Source organism: Lutra lutra, chromosome 9 (assembly GCF_902655055.1).
Source record: "Lutra lutra chromosome 9, mLutLut1.2, whole genome shotgun sequence".
NCBI lineage: Eukaryota > Metazoa > Chordata > Mammalia > Carnivora > Mustelidae > Lutra > Lutra lutra.
In genome coordinates this window covers 55410844-55428627 of record NC_062286.1, presented here as the reverse complement: position 1 = coordinate 55428627, position 17784 = coordinate 55410844, and the positions used below count along the sequence as shown (strand labels likewise).

The following is a 17784-nucleotide window of genomic DNA, read 5'->3' as shown; positions in this document are numbered from 1 at the left end:
AAGAGCTGTCAGTTTACAGCTCCGCCTCCATCCCTCGATACATCTCCCGACTTGTGTGTTCTTTTATTGTAGAGTGGGAAAGAAGAAACAAGGAAAATTCCAGTCCCAGCTAACAGATACACGCCATTAAAAGAGAACTGGATGAAGATATTTACTCCTATTGTAGAACATTTGGGACTTCAGATACGGTTTAACTTGAAGTCGAGGAATGTGGAAATTAGGGTAAGGAGAATGTCAACCATTTCCCAATATATTAGGGTTTCTTTTTCCTACACGGGTGAAAAGGCGTGAATAGACTTTCCTTAATGGGACTTATTTTGTTAAGTGGTCGTTATGCAGTTTTCGCAAGTAGTATAGTGAGTTTGAACTTCTTGAATGTCTTCAAAATCTGCTTCAGCACAAATGCTAGTTGAATTCATAAGGTGGACAAAAGGTCATAACCAAAATATTGGTTATGCCTGTGCGTGTATTTTATGATGCTCTTAGCAGAGCAGGGAGCCGGATATGGGGCTGGATCCCAGGACACTGCAATCATGACCTGAGCTGAAAGCAGCCACTTAACTGAGACACCCAGGTGTCCCTGAACTTGCCTTTTAAGTAGGGATCTAAGTCCCAAGTTCGTCTGACCAACTCTTTGAACCTTTTTATGTCCACACCTGTGGGGGACTTTGCTGTTTGAAGAAAGCCCTCTACTCCGTACTCTGTTTTCCAGCCTCAATTCCAGGCATCCCTTGGAGTCTGGCTCAAGAGCTTTCTTCTTTAGGATTGCTGTGTGTTTCAGTCATTTCTGCGGAGCCTACACTCTTACTGTGCTTGGCTGTCTTACGACTCGCAGGGGCATCAATTAGGATTCCACTCATGCCTGTTGGGACCGCAGGATGCCAGGCACACAGCGGTGCTTTGACATGCCCCACGTCATTTTAATCTTTCAGACAGGCCTGTGAAGTAGTCATAATCCCCACCATTTAGATGTGAGGAAACCGAGTCAAAGGAGTAGGTTAGTCAGAGTCATCAAAGTCGTTCACTAGCAGGTGAGTCTTGTTAGTCCTGAAAGGATCCCCCACTCTGACCGTTTTTATTTTACAAATGAGAAAACTTAAGACCTGGAGCACCTATGGGACTTTCCCAAGTTCACATACAAGATTGGAACTGTGAGCTAGTTTTATACGTGCATTATACAACCTTGTGTAGTTAGAAATTTGTCAAATATGTGGTCTCCTCAACTAAATTGGAGTCTTTGTGGAAGAATGAAAATGATACTTTTGGAATCAGACCTGTTTCAGAATTCTGCCTTTTTCACATTTCAGTACTTCAGTTTTCTCAAATATAGAACTTGTATTACGTAACTTTTAGAAGCTGTTGTGTGTGAAGCACCTTTTGCGGTGCCTGCCACTTTTAGTGGCTGGGATTTTATGAATAGCAGCTATTTCTGCAGTTATCTAGTAAAGCCTTTAAGGACAAGATCCCTGCTTAAACCATTTGTGGTAGTTAGTCCTGGAGTTGGTGCTTTGGGAAACATCAGCATTTGATGACAATTATAAGCTGATGATCACTCCTAGTGTTGTACTAGAATATTTTCATCTCCAGTCATAATATATGCCTCTTTTCTTTTCTTTTCTTTCTTTTTTTTTTTTTTTTAACAGACTTGTAAAGAAACCAAGGATGTTAGTGCGCTGACAAAAGCAGCTGATTTTGTGAAAGCCTTTATTCTTGGGTTTCAGGTGGAGGTAAGTGATTTCATGACATCTAAAATAGGTGCTTAGGGCGCCTGGGTGGCTCAGTGGGTTAAGCCACTGCCTTCGGCTCAGGTCATGATCTTGGAGTCCTGGGATCGAGCCCCGCATCGGGCTCTCTGCTCAGCGGGGAGCCTGCTTCCTCCTCTCTCTCTGCCTGCCTCTCTGCCTGCTTGTGATCTCTCTGTCAAAAAAAAAAATTAAAATAGGTGCTTAAAAACACTTAATATGAGGAGCACCTGGGGGGCCCAGTTGGTTAAGTGTTGCCTTCAGCTCAGGTCATGATCCTGGGATTGAGCCCCGCACTGGTCTCCCCACTCTGTGAGGAGCTTGCTTCCCCCTCTCCCTCTCTCTGCTGCTCCCCCTACTTGTGTGCCCTCTCTCTGTCAAATAAATAAAATCTTTTAAAACACACACACTTAATACGAATGTTTCAGTGGTTGGGCTTTTTTAAAAAAATTGAGTTTTCTAGGTCTGGTGAATTTTAACTTAATAGTTATTCTCAGGTATCTAAACGGAAGGGCTTCACAGCATTTATATTTATGTTGTAGGACGCACTTGCCCTCATTAGGTTGGATGATCTCTTCCTAGAGTCTTTTGAAATTACAGATGGTGAGTATAAGGTGGTCTTTTCCTGTTAACTATTGTACTGCCGACTTTGTATTGCTGGGGACTCTTAGCTTTCTAATAGCATCAGTTGACCTGTATTATTAGCCAGTTTTAAAAATATATATATATATTTTTATCTTTTAGTAGGGAAATTTAGGTAGTGGTTAAAGTTCATTATGGAGCAGGTGGTATCCTGGAATTGCATGTCTCCTGAGGCTTTGATCTCTCATTTAGTGAAACCCCTAAAGGGAGACCACCTGTCAAGGGCAATAGGAAGAATCGCTGGCAAAGGAGGAAAAACCAAATTCACCATAGAGAACGTGACACGGACACGGATAGTTTTGGCTGATGTGTAAGTATCTGATCTTGGGAAAATTACTATCCTAACTTATGTTTGACCTTTTGCTTGTTTCAAGAAGTCATAAAGTTTGTACTTTATGCATAATATTGCTACTGACTCTTTGTCAATGTATGGTTTTGAATGAAATACATAGTTACCTCGAAAGCAGATTAAGTTATCTGAGGAAATCTTGGGAATTCTAGCTTTTTTTCCTCAGTTAGCAATAAAGAACAATAAAGGGCACATGGTGGCTCAGTCGGTTAAGTGTCCGCCTTTGGCTGGGAACCCGCCTTCGGTTGGGTTCACCTTCAGTCCGGGTTCCCTGCTCAGCTGGGAGCCTGCCCCTCCCTCTGCCCCTCCCTCTCTTCATGCTCATTCTCTCTCTCTGTCTCTCCCTCTCAAATAAATAAAATCTTTAAAAAAAAAAAGGAAATGTTTAGAATTACTATTAAAAGAAATTACATGACAGGTGAAGACTTAAATAGTGTCCGAGGGAACTCCTAAACCAATAGGAGACAGCAAGGAGTGGGATTTTTTAATGCCGTTGTGACTTTCCTTTTTAAGAAAGAAATATATGTGTATAGTTTTATCCATATTTTAAAACTATATATAAAGGCCTTTCATAAAAGGACAATGAGTATTGCACATTGGGTGAAAAACCTGGGAGCAGCTCTGTGACAGAAAGAAGATGATATAGGCTTAAAGTAAGGGTGCAGGAAGTCAAGCTGGGATTAGCCCTCGTGGGGGTTGAAGCTGCTCGGGGCCAGGTTGGGGTTGCTGGCAGATGGTGTGGAGATTAGATAATGCCATGAAGTTGGGGGACAAAGCAGGTGACTGACAAGAGGAGGGACGTGCCTGCGGCTAAGCACAGAAATAATTATATTTAAAATCATACTAACTTGGCTGTAAACTCGTGCTCACCATTTTTTAGAACCTAAATTTTAGACTCTGTTTTTACACTCGAGGGATAACAATGATACCATGTTGATGCCCTGAAAGACAGGTTCATTATATCAATTGATATATATAATATATATATCAATATAATACTGATCTTTGTGAGGGGAGCCTGAGGGCGCCCTGAGGAAAACTTGCTTTGCACTAGACATTTAAAAAAAAATTTTTTTTTTTTTAATTTTTATTTGACAGAGATCACAAGTAGGCAGAGAGGCAGGCAGAGAGAGAGGGGGAAGCAGGCTCCCCGCTGAGCAGAGAGCCTGATACGGGGCTCGATCCCAGGACCCCATCCCAGGACCATGACCTGAGCCGAAGGCAGAGGCTTTAACCCACTGAGCCACCCAGGTGCCCCATTTTAAAATATTTTGAAATGCATACCACATTTGGAAGTATCATACATAGCCCTAAAAACCTTTGCTAACTTAGAAATCTGAAAATGCAACTGATGTGCTAACCAAATTATAGATACTATGATGTATCAAATACTAAATATAAGCCTGCTTCCCCCTCTCTCTCTCTGCCTGCCTCTCTGCCCAATTGTGATCTCTCTCTCTCTCTCTCTCTCTGTTAAATAAATCTTAGAAAAAAAAAAATTCTAAGTATATTGATGTGTTAACATAAAATTTACTAGTCGAACTGGTTTTTTTTTAACAGCTTTACTGTAGTATGATTTACATACAAAAACATTACCGTATTTAGTATCCTGTTCAGTGAGTTTTGGCCAGATCTATAGTCCTTTGATCCCACCTCAGTCCCAGGCAATCACTGATCTGCCATGGTTTTACCTTTTCCAGAAATTTATATAAATGGAAATACACAGTATGCAGCCTTCGGGGTATGGCTTCTTTTAATTAGCATGCTATTTTGAGTTTCTCCATTTCCTTGGGTATGTCAGTAATTTCTCTTTACTGCCAAGTATTCTCGTAAGGTATTGCATTTTGTTTATCCATTCAGGTTTGATGGACGTTTGGGCTGTTTTCAGTTTGGGTTATTATGAATAATGTTGGCTATTATTGAATTACTTTTGTATCTTTCGGGGTTTTTTTCCCCAAACTGAATTACATACAACTTGAAATTGAGTATACTGTCTTGAGTGTTCAGTACAAATAGGCTAATTGGAAATCCACATGTTCATCCACTTACTAATTGTGGTTAACCATAATGTGGACTGGTATGCACCCATAGGTGTTGTTTTGATGAGTTGCTGATAACCTGGTGGTAAAATACAGTATGATGTGAGCAAGATAACTAAAAGCTATCCCCAATGTATTCAGTGCTTCAAATGGGAAACAGTGTTGCCTGTGTGTCCCGAGACCTCCATACCATCCCAGCCACTGCCCTATCACTTTGGTGGCTTTGGCAGCAAAACTGCTCACACTTCATTCGTGCTCACTGTTCCTCATCCTTCTTGCGCCATTGTCAAGAGTTTTTATCAAAGTTAGACACACACATACTTGAGCAAGCCCCAAATTTCTACCACCTACCTCTATTTCCTCTTCCTCAGAGGAACTAATTTCACCTCTTCCAGGTCATTTTTAAAAACTATCTCCAGATTTTCAAATACCGTGTTTACATACCAGCTTTTTTTTTTCTTCATCATTGACTTTCTACCATAAAAGATGAAAATTTAGCTTTTTTTCATCTCTCCCCCAACTTCTACCCCGTGTACTCAGCCCTTCTGACAGCCAGGTTGCTCATGTGTCCCTGAGCTCCCCGTACCCTGTGGGTTTTGTGAGACCGGTGTTCAGCGTTACCTGTGCACGGGGTCAGCGCTCGGTGTGTCAGCAGCCGGCCCAGGTGATGACCGTGATTCTGTGATTATTCTGTCTGCCCTTTACCATTTTGTTTTCACTTGAAAAAATTCTTACGTTTGTGCTTTCTAATTATCAGTACAATTGAGTAAAAAGCTGTACGTCATCATATCTCCCCGCAGTTTATCTGGGTGCATCAAACGTTTGAGCAGCCTCTCCTGGAGCTTGCTTCCTCAGAAGCACTGCTACCCTCTCTGCCTGGCACCTGGTTGGCGTCCTAGGTTCTCCTTTCACCTGTGCTCTTCCGCTGTGTGAATCCCTTGGTTGTTGGGTTCTCTTCCCTGAGTATTCCTTAAGGTTCTTTTTTCTTTTTTAATTTGAAATTTTACGTATTGCGAAATGAGCACCACAGTAGGTCTGGTTAACACCCATCACCACAGTTACAAATTTGTTATTTTGTGTGTGAAACTTTTAAGATTTACTTTTAGCAACTTTCCATCATGTAGCACGGTGTTATTGACTAGATTGACACACTGTACGTTATATCCCCGGGACTTCTTTTCTAACTGGAAGTTTGTGCTGTTTGACCCCCTTCACTCAGGTTGCACACCCTGCCACCCCTGGGTACTCCTCATTTTGGTGCCGTATATAGTCCATGAGCTAGCTTAGCTAACATTTTTTAAGAACTTCTAGTTCCAAAAGTGTCCTCTCTCCTGGCCGACTATACAGTTCTGTTCTATAAATCACATCCATTGAGAATTTTGAAGACATTGCTATATCCAAGCTTTCAGTGTTGCTGTTGAGAGGTCCAACGCCATTTTTATATCTGATTCTTCGAGCGTCCTATCTGGCAGTTGTATTCTCTTCATCCAGTGTGTTCTGAAATTTCATAGTGCTATGTGTTAGCGTGGGTCTATTTTTATTCATCTTACTGGACCCTTTCAAACTAGACACTCATTTTCTACAATTTTCAGAAATTTTCTTGAATTACTTTGGTCTCACTTTTCTTTGCCCCTTCCTATCTGGAATTCCTTTCTGTAACTCTATTCTTAACATCGTATCCTTGATTCATGGGTACATGAAAATAGCTTTTCTGACCTTACTGATCTGATTTTGTTTTTGCTGTTTCATTGTTTTTCCTCCTGGTCTCCATTTCTCTTTCTTCACCTTGCTGGTTGTAGCCTCTGTTTTATAGATGCTTCCGTCGGATTCTGGAGATCCTCCATGTGTGTGCCACATATACAAGAGGGAGACAGTAAAGAGCAGACCAGAAGCCCTAAGCTCATGGGGTCTGGAGCGTGGGGGACGCCAGCTGACCGTAGGCTTAGCTTAGGGTAATTGCCAGGCTGTTTCTGATGCATCTTGTCTTTTTTTTTTTTAAGATTTTATTTATTTATTTGAGAGAGAGGAGGAGAGTGTAGAGGGAGAATGAGGAGCAGACTCCCTGCTGAGCAGAGAGCCAGATGTGGGGCTCGATCCCAGGACCCAGGGATCATGACTGAGCTGAAGGCAGACGCTTGACTAAGCCACCCAGGCCGCTTCTCTTTTGGACTTTTTTATTGAGGTCAGGTTCCCGCAGAGAAGCATTCTCTAGACTCTTTGCTGCTAGACTTTGAAGCCTGGTTAAGGAAGATAGCTGGAGGTCTCAACATCCAGTTTGCAGATATTTGCTTCCTGTTGCCCGTTTTTAACATTCCTACTTCAGCTGTACCTGGACCCCTGGTCGAGACACCAGGTCTTTTACCTTTCACCATGCATCGCCCCCATAATTTTGCCAGTTACAAGGGGTGGTTGCCTGATTGTACACAAGAGTGGGGAAGAAAATCTAGATCATCTTGAACAGACTGTGTCAGTTTTGCCCCCATTTCAACATGCCTGAGCCTGTCTGGATGACTGAATGTTCTGCGATATTCCCACTGAGTTTCGGTGTCAGTTCCTGACATTTTGGAAGATGGGCTCAGTAAGACAAAACACTGTATTACCCATCTTGAGTCAGTCAGCCAAGAATTTCCCTTAGTAGGGTCTGGATGATCCTGAGTAGTGAAGAAATTTAGATAACCTTGAGAAAGCTTTGCAGTTGAAATCCAGATGCTTTAATTAAGTGCAATGTTACTTCCATTTCTGGGTACTTAATACCAGCTCTGCCATTGTGTAATCATGGGCAGGTGTGTTTATCTTTTTACTTGTAAATTTCTTTCCTCATTTATAAAATGTGAATACCACCTACCTTAATAATCCTCATGTGAGGATTAAATGGGAACACATAAAGCCCTAGCACATAAAAATCACTCACTTGGTGGTAGCCATTATTAGCCAAGAATCTTAAAAAATTCCTTTCTTAAAATTATTTTTTGTAATTTTTATTGGGCTATAATACACATACCATAGAATTCCCCTTCAAAATGACTTTTAGTGTATTTAAGAGTTGTGCTACCATCACCACCATTTTTATTTAAGAACATGTATTGTGATCTTCCAGAGTTTCTGGATCATGGGATTTAGTTAAGGAAATGCTTTTGTTGCTAACTTGTCTCACCTTCTCTTGCAGGAAAGTTCACATCCTTGGCTCTTTCCTAAACATCAAGATGGCAAGAACTGCCATTTGCAGCCTCATCCTGGGTAATGATAATTTATAATAACAGGCAATTGAGAACTCAAACCCCGTTTGCACATCAGCTCAAATTAAGCATAATGGTAAAGATTGCAAGTAGAAACTCTTAGAGGTTGGCAAATGTGGACCTAAAGGAAAAAGGAATATTTTTGCTTAGATTTCATCAGTCTGCTAGAGAAAGGAGTTTATTGGGTTATAGTGCTTAAATCTTTGCTGCGTTCCCCTGAGGTGCAGTGAAAAGCCATTCCAGAATAGCAGGCGGTGTGTTTTAGGCTTCAACGAAAAGAGAGCTGCTGATCACCATCAGTCAACTTAATTGATGCACTTCATCTTTTTTGTTTGTTTTTTGGATTTTTTAAATTTTATTTGAGGGTGAGCGAGCATGAGCACCTGGAAGGAGGGGGAAAGAATCTTAAGCAGACTCTGCGCTGAGGGCAGACCCTAAGGCGGGGCTCGATCTGACGGCCATGGGGTCATGACCTGAGCCAAAACCAAGAATCACATTCAACCGACTGAGCCACCCAGAGGCCCCAGTCTTGTTTTTCAAACTGTGCAGCAAAGTCAGTAACTTCTGGTACCAGTTATAGGATTGTAGTAGTTTGCTCTAAATGGGATTTTCCATCAGTGCCCAGATCTGATTGACTAGCTTCTTTTTTGAAATATTTAGATAAGTCCGTGCCTTTGACTCTTAGGATGTAAAATATTTTTGGAGAATATTTGGGTATGATTTATGGTTCTTCTGTTGATTTAAGAGCGATCCAGTGGAAAATGTGCTCTTTAGTTGTAGACCGCCTATCATGTGTCTTCTATTTATGTGAGTATATTTGTATAGATGTGTTTCTTTTCCTCTGCAGGAAATCCTCCATCAAAGGTTTATGGCAATATCCGAGCTGTGGCTAGCAGAGCAGCAGATCGATTCTGATTTCAAATCAGAGACCTTTTGTCTTTGGACTCTAGAGAAAAAGCCCTTGCCCTCTGCACATGCTTATAAGAAACCACACGAAGAATTTTTCAGTCACATTAAGCCTCCATCGCTTCTTCTGTTCTCAGCCAGAAGCATCAACAGAAAGGTTTGATAATATTCACATGCAGCAACTTGAGGATAATTCCCCTATATGAATTTATTATCATTATTGTACTTATACATTAATTATAATTTGTCACTTCATTTTAAATAAAAGATTTACAGTTTATAATTCTACTGAGAAACTTGTTTAAACAGTCCTATATGAATTTATTTATAAATTTATAACTTTTTATAAATTTATAAACATTTCTTGTCTATGGAGTATAATTAAAACAATCAGCTTACAAAATTACTCTGAATCCTGACCCTTAATACTGAGTGGTATATGGGCTTTTTAGAAGCAGCAGTTTGGAATTACTGTTGTGAACAAAGGCTAATCTTTTTACCTCTTTTGTAGTTTATAAAATTAAAGACATCACAAAGCTGATGTGAGGAAGGAATTTTATTTTTCAAATAAGCACTCGATGAAAGTAGCTGACCTTACCAATGTTTCGGTAAAGGTAAAATATGGTAAAAGAATGTTTTTACCAGGCAAATTACAAAATTCTGCAAATATAAGAGCTTGTTTTAACTAGTGTCTGCCTATTCAAATACTCATTTGGTAAGTATTTAATGTAAGTATTAATCTTTAAAGTATTTAATCTTAGCAAACACTAAGAGGTAGGTAGAATTCTGGACAATTGAGGCTGTTGGTGGACAAGGGGCAGAAAAAAAATCACTGCTTTTGGGGAGTTTTCATTTTATTTTAATAACCAAGGAAGACAAATGTGCAAAAATACCTAAATTCTGTCAGCAGAGAGAAAAATGCTCTGGAGGAAATAAAGAGTGGAGATAAAGGAGACGCAGGTATAGGGATATGTTTACATGGGGTGGCCAGGACACACCTGAACAGACCTGGTGGCATTAGCTGTGAGGTCTCTGGTCAGGGAGACAGTACAAAGGCCTGCAGCAGCAGCAGGCCCAAAACTCCAGGAACCACAGGAGGCAAAGGCAGTGGGAAGCAGAGGAAGAGTGAGTAGTAAAGCAATGAGTTAGGGCTTTGTAGGTTGTAATGATTTGTGTTTTTAACCAGTGATAAAGCAGATCTATCTTTACTTATGGCTTATAGTCAAATATCAAACATCAATTTATCAGGGTTTTTTTTTTTTTTAATCCAAAAGAAGGGAAAAAAGACTACCTCATAGGAAAAAAATACTATCTCATGGCTGTGGAAGCCCAGCAAAGACAATTAGGAACACACACAGGCAAGTTTCAAATATTTTATTTTCTTATTCATACAGTATGAAGTTTTCTAAAGATCCCACAACATGACATTTCATGCAGAAGAAAAACTAAACATTCAACATAAACCGCCCCCCCCCACCCACACTAAAAAAAAAAAAAAAAAAAAAGGAAAGGAAAAAAAAAAACCCTCGTTCCCCAGTAAGGAAATAATGCTTGCACTATTTTTCTGTAACGCCAGCCAAGATATGCACAAGCAAGAGAAATAGAAAGCATTTGCTAAAATATTTGTAACAAATACTTATGTACAAAAAATTCACAAAAGACTAGTTCCCCCTTGAAGCAGAGCACATGGCAGTTGACACTGGAACAGATCAAACCACTGGCTGGGATTATAAGCCACGTACTGATCCAGAGGAAGAAAGTTACATGTAGTGGAGATTTTCAGTTTGAACATTAACATTTCCAAAGTTTGGCAACATTATCTTTTAAAATTATGCAAATTATGTAAACAAGAGGTACATTTTAAATTGATCTACATGCAAAACTCCATGTCATGCAAGGACACCAAGCACCGGGATTTTTCTCTCACAGACAGAGCCCATGATGTGCAGCACTCAGTTGAAGGAACAGCGATGGCAGGCAGGTGTGCCCAATTTGATTTGTTTACCTTGATTCAACCTGCCCTTTTCCACTTATGATTATAAAACCGTTTTTCTAGAAAAACTATACAGGGGAAGACTACTTTCCTAGAAAGCTAACCAAAACGTTTTCTTCCAGCCAATAGTACCTTTGCAGAAAAGGGAAGGGATAATAGCAAGTGGTGGAACACGATAGGCTACTTTTATATCACACATTTAGTAAGTTAGCATCCATCACAAATATGGGCAAATCAAGAAAGAAAACCATCATGCACTCTCTATGCCTTGTGGTAAATACATTCAAAAGGTATAAATTTAGATAAAATTTTGCTCTTCTGTGGCATCAAAATTAGTAAGACTTCTTCCATTTAAGTCACAAATACATGTGGGCGTTGAGATACACACATGCACATTAAGTATCACCAATTTTTAGATGAGCTGCAAGTCTTTTGAAACAAGGGAAATTTACGATTCAAAGGTAAGTTTAATGACAAACTGTTTACCCACATACTGAAACGAATGGATATCTTCAGTTATGTGATTCCATCAGGTATTATTAAGAAATGTCTAAGGAAAATCGTGATTGCCTCAAATGGCTTCTGGCCTTTCCACAACTGATAACTTACGTTGATTCAGGGACACTTTATGTAATGGCTCCTAGTTAAGAAATAACGAAGCAGCCACAAGCTCTGTGCAGTGACTATATGAACACAAGAATGAGCTCTTGGCAGGAGCACTGCACTACACTTTCTCCTCAAGCAGGGATGTAGTAAAAGCTGCTCAGCAATGAGACATAGTCCCTGGAAAGATCTTCATAGGTATAAATAAAATTACAAACTCCTTTGTTACAAAAATGTAATTCAGGTAAATAATAGGACATTAACAAATGCTTTGTCAATCTCTCAAAGGAGAAAGCACAGGAAAAGGAAAATAGCTGGCCTAACACCTGGCTCAAATTGTACAATTTTCTATCTATATATAAAACTGTGTGAAATAAAAGTAAGGATGTTTTATGTTCTGCTTGGCACTTTTGTACTCTATCATTTTGTTTCTGAATCAAGTAGATTAAATTAAAGTCAACCTACTACACATATAGAAAGCTACATATATCTATATATAAATATTTACATATGTATATATAGATACTTTCTCATTATAAAAGATGAAGAAAAATAAATTAAAAAGCCAACCCCTTCCCTTTCTTCACCACATTGATATGCTCTTTTTATGCTGCTGTCCTTCAGACTTTAAAGTGCTACACTGAGTTATTGAGAGAATAAGAGTTCAATAACACTTAGTTGGCTTCATGAGGCTCGTGTTGGAAAATGTGGCTTCACAGAGAAAAATACTTCCATTTAAATACACAGAGAGCATTGCTGGACGTCTTGAGCAGATCTTCAGAGATGGAGAAGAAAGCAAAAGTGTTGGGAGGTACTCTTTTAAAGAGTCACACATCTACCACCATCTTTTTGTGGATATCTAGGCCACCTACAACCTGCAACAGATAGGAACAAATCAAGCTTAACCATGTCTGAAAACTCCTTTTTACTAACCACCTGAACCAAAATTAAAATTTTAAAAATACACTACACTTTATTCTCAGAAATTGGCTTTTTTGATTGTTTTTGCTTTTAAACCTGTACTACCTACCTCTAGTTAGAATTTTCATGGCTTCTTTCTCCCAGGATAATAGGCATTTTCTTGTGTTCTAGGACAACGGTTGGCAAACTTAAAAGGGCCGGAGATTATTTGAGGCTTTGTAGGCCACATGTAATTTCTCTTGCATTTCCTTCTCCCACTTTTTTTGTTTTTTAAAAAGATTTTATTTATTACAGAGAGATTTTATTTATTACATTATTACAATTATTACATTATTACACTACATTATTACATTACATATTTACAATTTATTACATTATTACATTATTTATTACAAAGATTTTATTTATTACTAGAGCAGGAGGAGGTGCAAAGGGAAGAGGAGAAGCAGACTCCCTGCCGAGCAAGGACTCTATCTCAGGACCCAGAGATCATGACCTGAGCCAAAGGCAGATGCTGAACTGACTGAGCCACCCACAGGTGCCCCTTTCTCTCACTTTAACACTTTAAACATGTAAACTGTTCTAAGCTCAAAGACACACAATACAGGCCATGGGAAGGATCTGACCCACTCTATTTGCCAACCCCTGCTTTTATATAAAGTTTAATATCAAGTAATAACCAGAGGTCCGCATAAAAATTTGTCCACAAAATCCAAATATGGGCTTAATTTTCAGTCTATTCTAGAAGGTAGTAAAAGGTACCAAATGAGTAAACTTTTCTGCACATTATTTTCCCATGGGCTTGAAGATGTGTTGAGTTGTTACAGACATCTCAGTGAATAAGGACATGGTAATCTACAAGTGTAATTACCTATATTTGGAGAATAGTCTACTAAGTACAGTCTACCTAAAGAAAGTAGATAAGTCATAAATGTTCACAGCTTGATGAATTTTCCCAGAGTAATCACCCAAGTAACTAGCACCCAGACCATCACCGGGACTCTTCTGTGGCCTACCTTCCAGCCATCTCCGTCCTCCTGCCCTACCACACACACAGAGGGAGCCACTACTGTGACTAACAACCTGGATTAGTTGGAGATCTTTTTCGTGCCTGACTTGCTTCACCAAACACGTTTTTGCTAACCCATGTTGTTGGGTATAACTGGATCTGTATTATTTTTCAGTTTAAACTTACTTTAAAAGTTTATTTGAAAAATAAAGCTTGAACAGCCAATTGGTGCTACAACTTCTGCTATGAAAACATCGGGGTGCTACACTGCCCTCATTATCTGTGTCCTTTTACAAAGAGATGATCATTTAGACTTTTCAACTAATATTCAGTATTTTCCTATAGGTCTCTGAATAACATTCCAACATTGCCTTCTCTTCGGTTTAAAGCTGTAGGCATTATCCACTGATTTCCCACCACACAAGAGGAAGATTTAGCTCTCACATACACACATCCCTCCCATCTATCTCCTACCCCAAATATTTCCCACACCACCCTTCCAATAGTTCCAGCTTCACTTTGATTAGGCAAATTCAGCATTTTAATTATAACTATATAAAATACTATTTACAGCAAAACAGAATTGCATACTGCACATCTGTTCTGCTACAGTTAATAATTATCTTCTTCTTTGCTGGGTATTTTATGTATTTCACTAATTCAGTCTCAAACTTTTGTTCTAAATATGTTCAAATAGATGATGTAATTCTATCAATTTTATTATCTTGAAATTATTCCCAGAGCTTTCCCACCTGCTGCAATCCAGGCCTGTCATCTCTGGACCTTGCTTCACCATCCTGGAAATTTCCTTATCTCGTGTTGGACCTCTGCTTCCTAGACCCCTCATTATCATTTTTTATTTACAACCTTATTATAGTGGGAGCACATCTTCTAATAGTTTCCCAAAAAGGGAAGCCTTGCAATACTAGAAAATGTCTTCATTCTTCCATCCAGTTGGGTTTGTAGAGAATTCTAGTTCGGAAATAACTGTCCCTTGGAATTGCAAAGGCAGTGCTCCACTGTCTTCTAGTTCCTACTATGCTGCTGAGAAGTCTGCTGTCCTGATGATTTTTGAGTCTTTGTATAAAGCCCCTCCCCACCATCCTTCTATCCCTGGTCTTTGGAAGTTGGATCGCCATCTCTGTTTCCCCTTTTAAAATTCCATGACATTGTGCTAACCCCAGTGTATTTTTTATTTTTTTTATTTTTTTTTTTAAAGATTTTATTTATTTATTTGACAGAGAGAGATCACAAGTAGGCAGAGAGGCAGGCAGAGAGAGAGGAAGGGAAGCAGGCTTCCTGCTGAGCAGCGAGCCCGATGCGGGACTCGATCCCAGGACTCTGGGATCATGACCTGAGCCGAAGGCAGCGGCTTAACCCACTGAGCCACCCAGGCACCCCCCAGTGTATTTTTTAATTAAAAAAATTTTTTTTCAAGATTTTATTTATTTGACAGAGATCACAAGTAGGCAGAGAGGCAGGCAGAGAGAGGAGAAAGCAGGCTCCCTGCTAAGCAGAGAGCCCCATGTGGGGCTCCATCCCAGGACTCTGGGATCATGACCCGAGCCAAAGGCAGAGGCTTTAACCCACTGAGCCACCCAGGCGCCCTGACCCAGAGTATTTTTATATACTATGCTAGATACTCAGTAATCCTTTCAGTCAGGAAACAATATTTCTGGTTCATTACTTTTTTTTTTAATAGATTTTATTTATTTATTAGAGAGAGAGAGCGAGCACAGGCAGACAGAGAGGCAGGCAGAGGCAGAGGACGAAGCAGGCTTCCCGCCGAGCAAGGAGCCCGATGCGGGACTCGATCCCAGGTTGCTGGGATCATGACCTGAGCCGAAGGCAGCCGTTCAACCAGCTGAGCCACCCAGGCGTCCCTGGTTCATTACTTTTGATTCATTTTTAGTGACTTCCTTCCCTCCATTTTCTCTCTGGAAATCCTAGCATTCAGGTGTTAGACTTCCTGCAATGGATCTCTAAATTTAAATTTCCAAGAACTCTCATATATTATCTAAAGTTTTAAGGATTCAGTATATTATATGCCTGAGAATGACAGATTGTTTCAGAGGTATCAAAATGGAAATAGGCTTATCTTTACTTACTCTCCCTTCCCACTACTCCAACCCTCACCCCCCAAATCTATGCCTCCCGTTTCCCAGCCTACAGACTTCACTCTCTGCGATTTCCCACTGCAGGGCAGGAGAGTCTGAGGAGCAGGAAAGGAGATCTAGTGAGCTAAATACCTCTTAGACTAAGCCATTCTGTTTTTAGCTTCACCTTCATCCCCACTTTCACTTACCCTGAGCCACCAGTTTCTGTGCCTTTCAGGGATTCTGCATTATAAATCAAGCTGCTTCTCAGCTTTCCGGGCTGATAGCTTAGAATTCATTTTTTTCTCCTGTTAAGTCCGCATACTGACTGACAAGCTGTTGAATCTAATTGTTATCCTCCCTACTGTCTTGTCATGTGGGTTCATAAACCTTTAACTTTTTAGTTTCACTAGAGTTTGGAGAGCAAGCAAAAGTAAATACAGTTCACCCTTAAACAGCACAGGGCTTAGGGATACCAACCCCCCTACGCAGTCAAAAATCCATGTGTAACTTCTGACTCTCCCAAAGCTTAACTATTAACACCCTACCGTTAACTGAAAGCCTAGCTATTAACATAAACAAAACATTTTGTATGGTATATACGTTACATACTATATTACAATGAAGTAAGCTAGAGAAACATTAAAATCACAAGACAAAAAATATGTACTTTACAAAAAAAAAAAAAAAAAACCCTGCACATAAGTGGGCAAGTACAGATTAAACCTGTGTTGTTCAAAAGTCAATTGTATGCATGTTCAGGTCGACCCCAACTTTAATCCTGTCACTAATCATTTCTATTTTATCTGTTTATGTTAACTATTCTGAAAATTTTAAAGAAGCAAACAAGCATAAGTAATATCTTAAAGTAATGTCCCATCTCTTTCATTGCTATAACTTGAGAAACCAGAATTAAAAAGGACTCAATGAAGCGAAAGTTATGGGCTTGATCGATGTTCAGTAAAGTTGGTTTAAACACAAAAATTTTTCTACACTCCTGAACTATGCTCCTCAAAAATACAAAAGGAATTTATCTTAAATACCAGAAATGAAATCAAAGCGCAGCTTATGTCTTTAGCATCATTTCTATACCTAAAGATGTATTTTAATTTCCTTCCACTGACTACTGATTTATATATAATTTTAATTTACATCTTATATTTACTAAATATAAATGGAGTCTTCGTCTCTATACATCTCTTCCACATCACTGGGCAAGAGTTTTCCATTTTTATTTGTTCCCTCAAGGCTTAGGATTTCTTCTTCTTTTATTTATTTTTTAAATATTTTATTTATTTGACAGAAATCACAACTAGGCAGAGGCAGGCAGAGAGAGGGGAGGAAGCAGGCTCCCTGCCGAGCAGAGAGCCCAATGCGGGGCTCGATCCCAGGACCCTGAAATCATGACCTGAGCCGAAGGCAGAGGCCTCAACCCACTGAGCCACCCAGGCGCCCCTTTCCTTCTTTTAAAAGCTGGGTACTATCTGTGCTGCCACTACCAGCCTGGTCTCATGTCACACTCATTCTGACACAAGTCATTCTGTGATCTTTGGCAATGAAGAGACAGATGACAAACCCTTGTACCAGTACCACCAGGCAACAGTTCAAAGTCCCAAATCTCACACTTAACTCTCTTCCTTTTTTTTCTTCTAATTTATTTTTTACTTAAATTCAATTAACTAACATACATTATTCACTTCACAGGTACAGGTCAGTGATTCATCAGTCTTTTGTAATACCCAGTGCTCATTACATCACGTGCCCTCCTTAATGTCCATCACCCAGTTACCTCATCCCCCCCACCTTCTCCCCTCCAGTAGTTTCCTATGATTAAGAGTCTCTTAAGGGTTTGTCTCCCTCTCTGATTTGTCTTATCTTTCCCTCCCTTCCCCATGCTCTCTGTTTTGTTTCTTAAATTCCACGTATGCATGAGATCATATAATTGTCTCTCTCCTTCACTTAGCATAATACCCTCTAGTTTAATCCATGTCATTGCAAATGGCAAGATTTCAATTATTTTGATGACTGAGTAGTATTGTATTCTATGTGTATTACACATCTTTATCCATTCATCTGTCAATGGACATCTGGGCTCTTTCCATAGTTTAGCTATTGTGGACACTGCTGCTATAAACACTGGGGTACAGGGGACCCTTTGGATCACTACATTTGTATCTCTGGGGTAAATACCTATTAGTGCAATTGCTGGATCATAGAGTAGCTCTATTTTCAGCTTTTTGAGGAACCT

The 17784-nt window shown here is 39.7% G+C and overlaps 1 protein-coding gene across 1 annotated transcript in view; it reads right to left on the bottom strand.

Moving 5' to 3' along the window:
- Positions 1–17784, bottom strand: part of DNAAF10 (dynein axonemal assembly factor 10) — a 101351-nt gene that overhangs the window by 23748 nt on the left and 59819 nt on the right.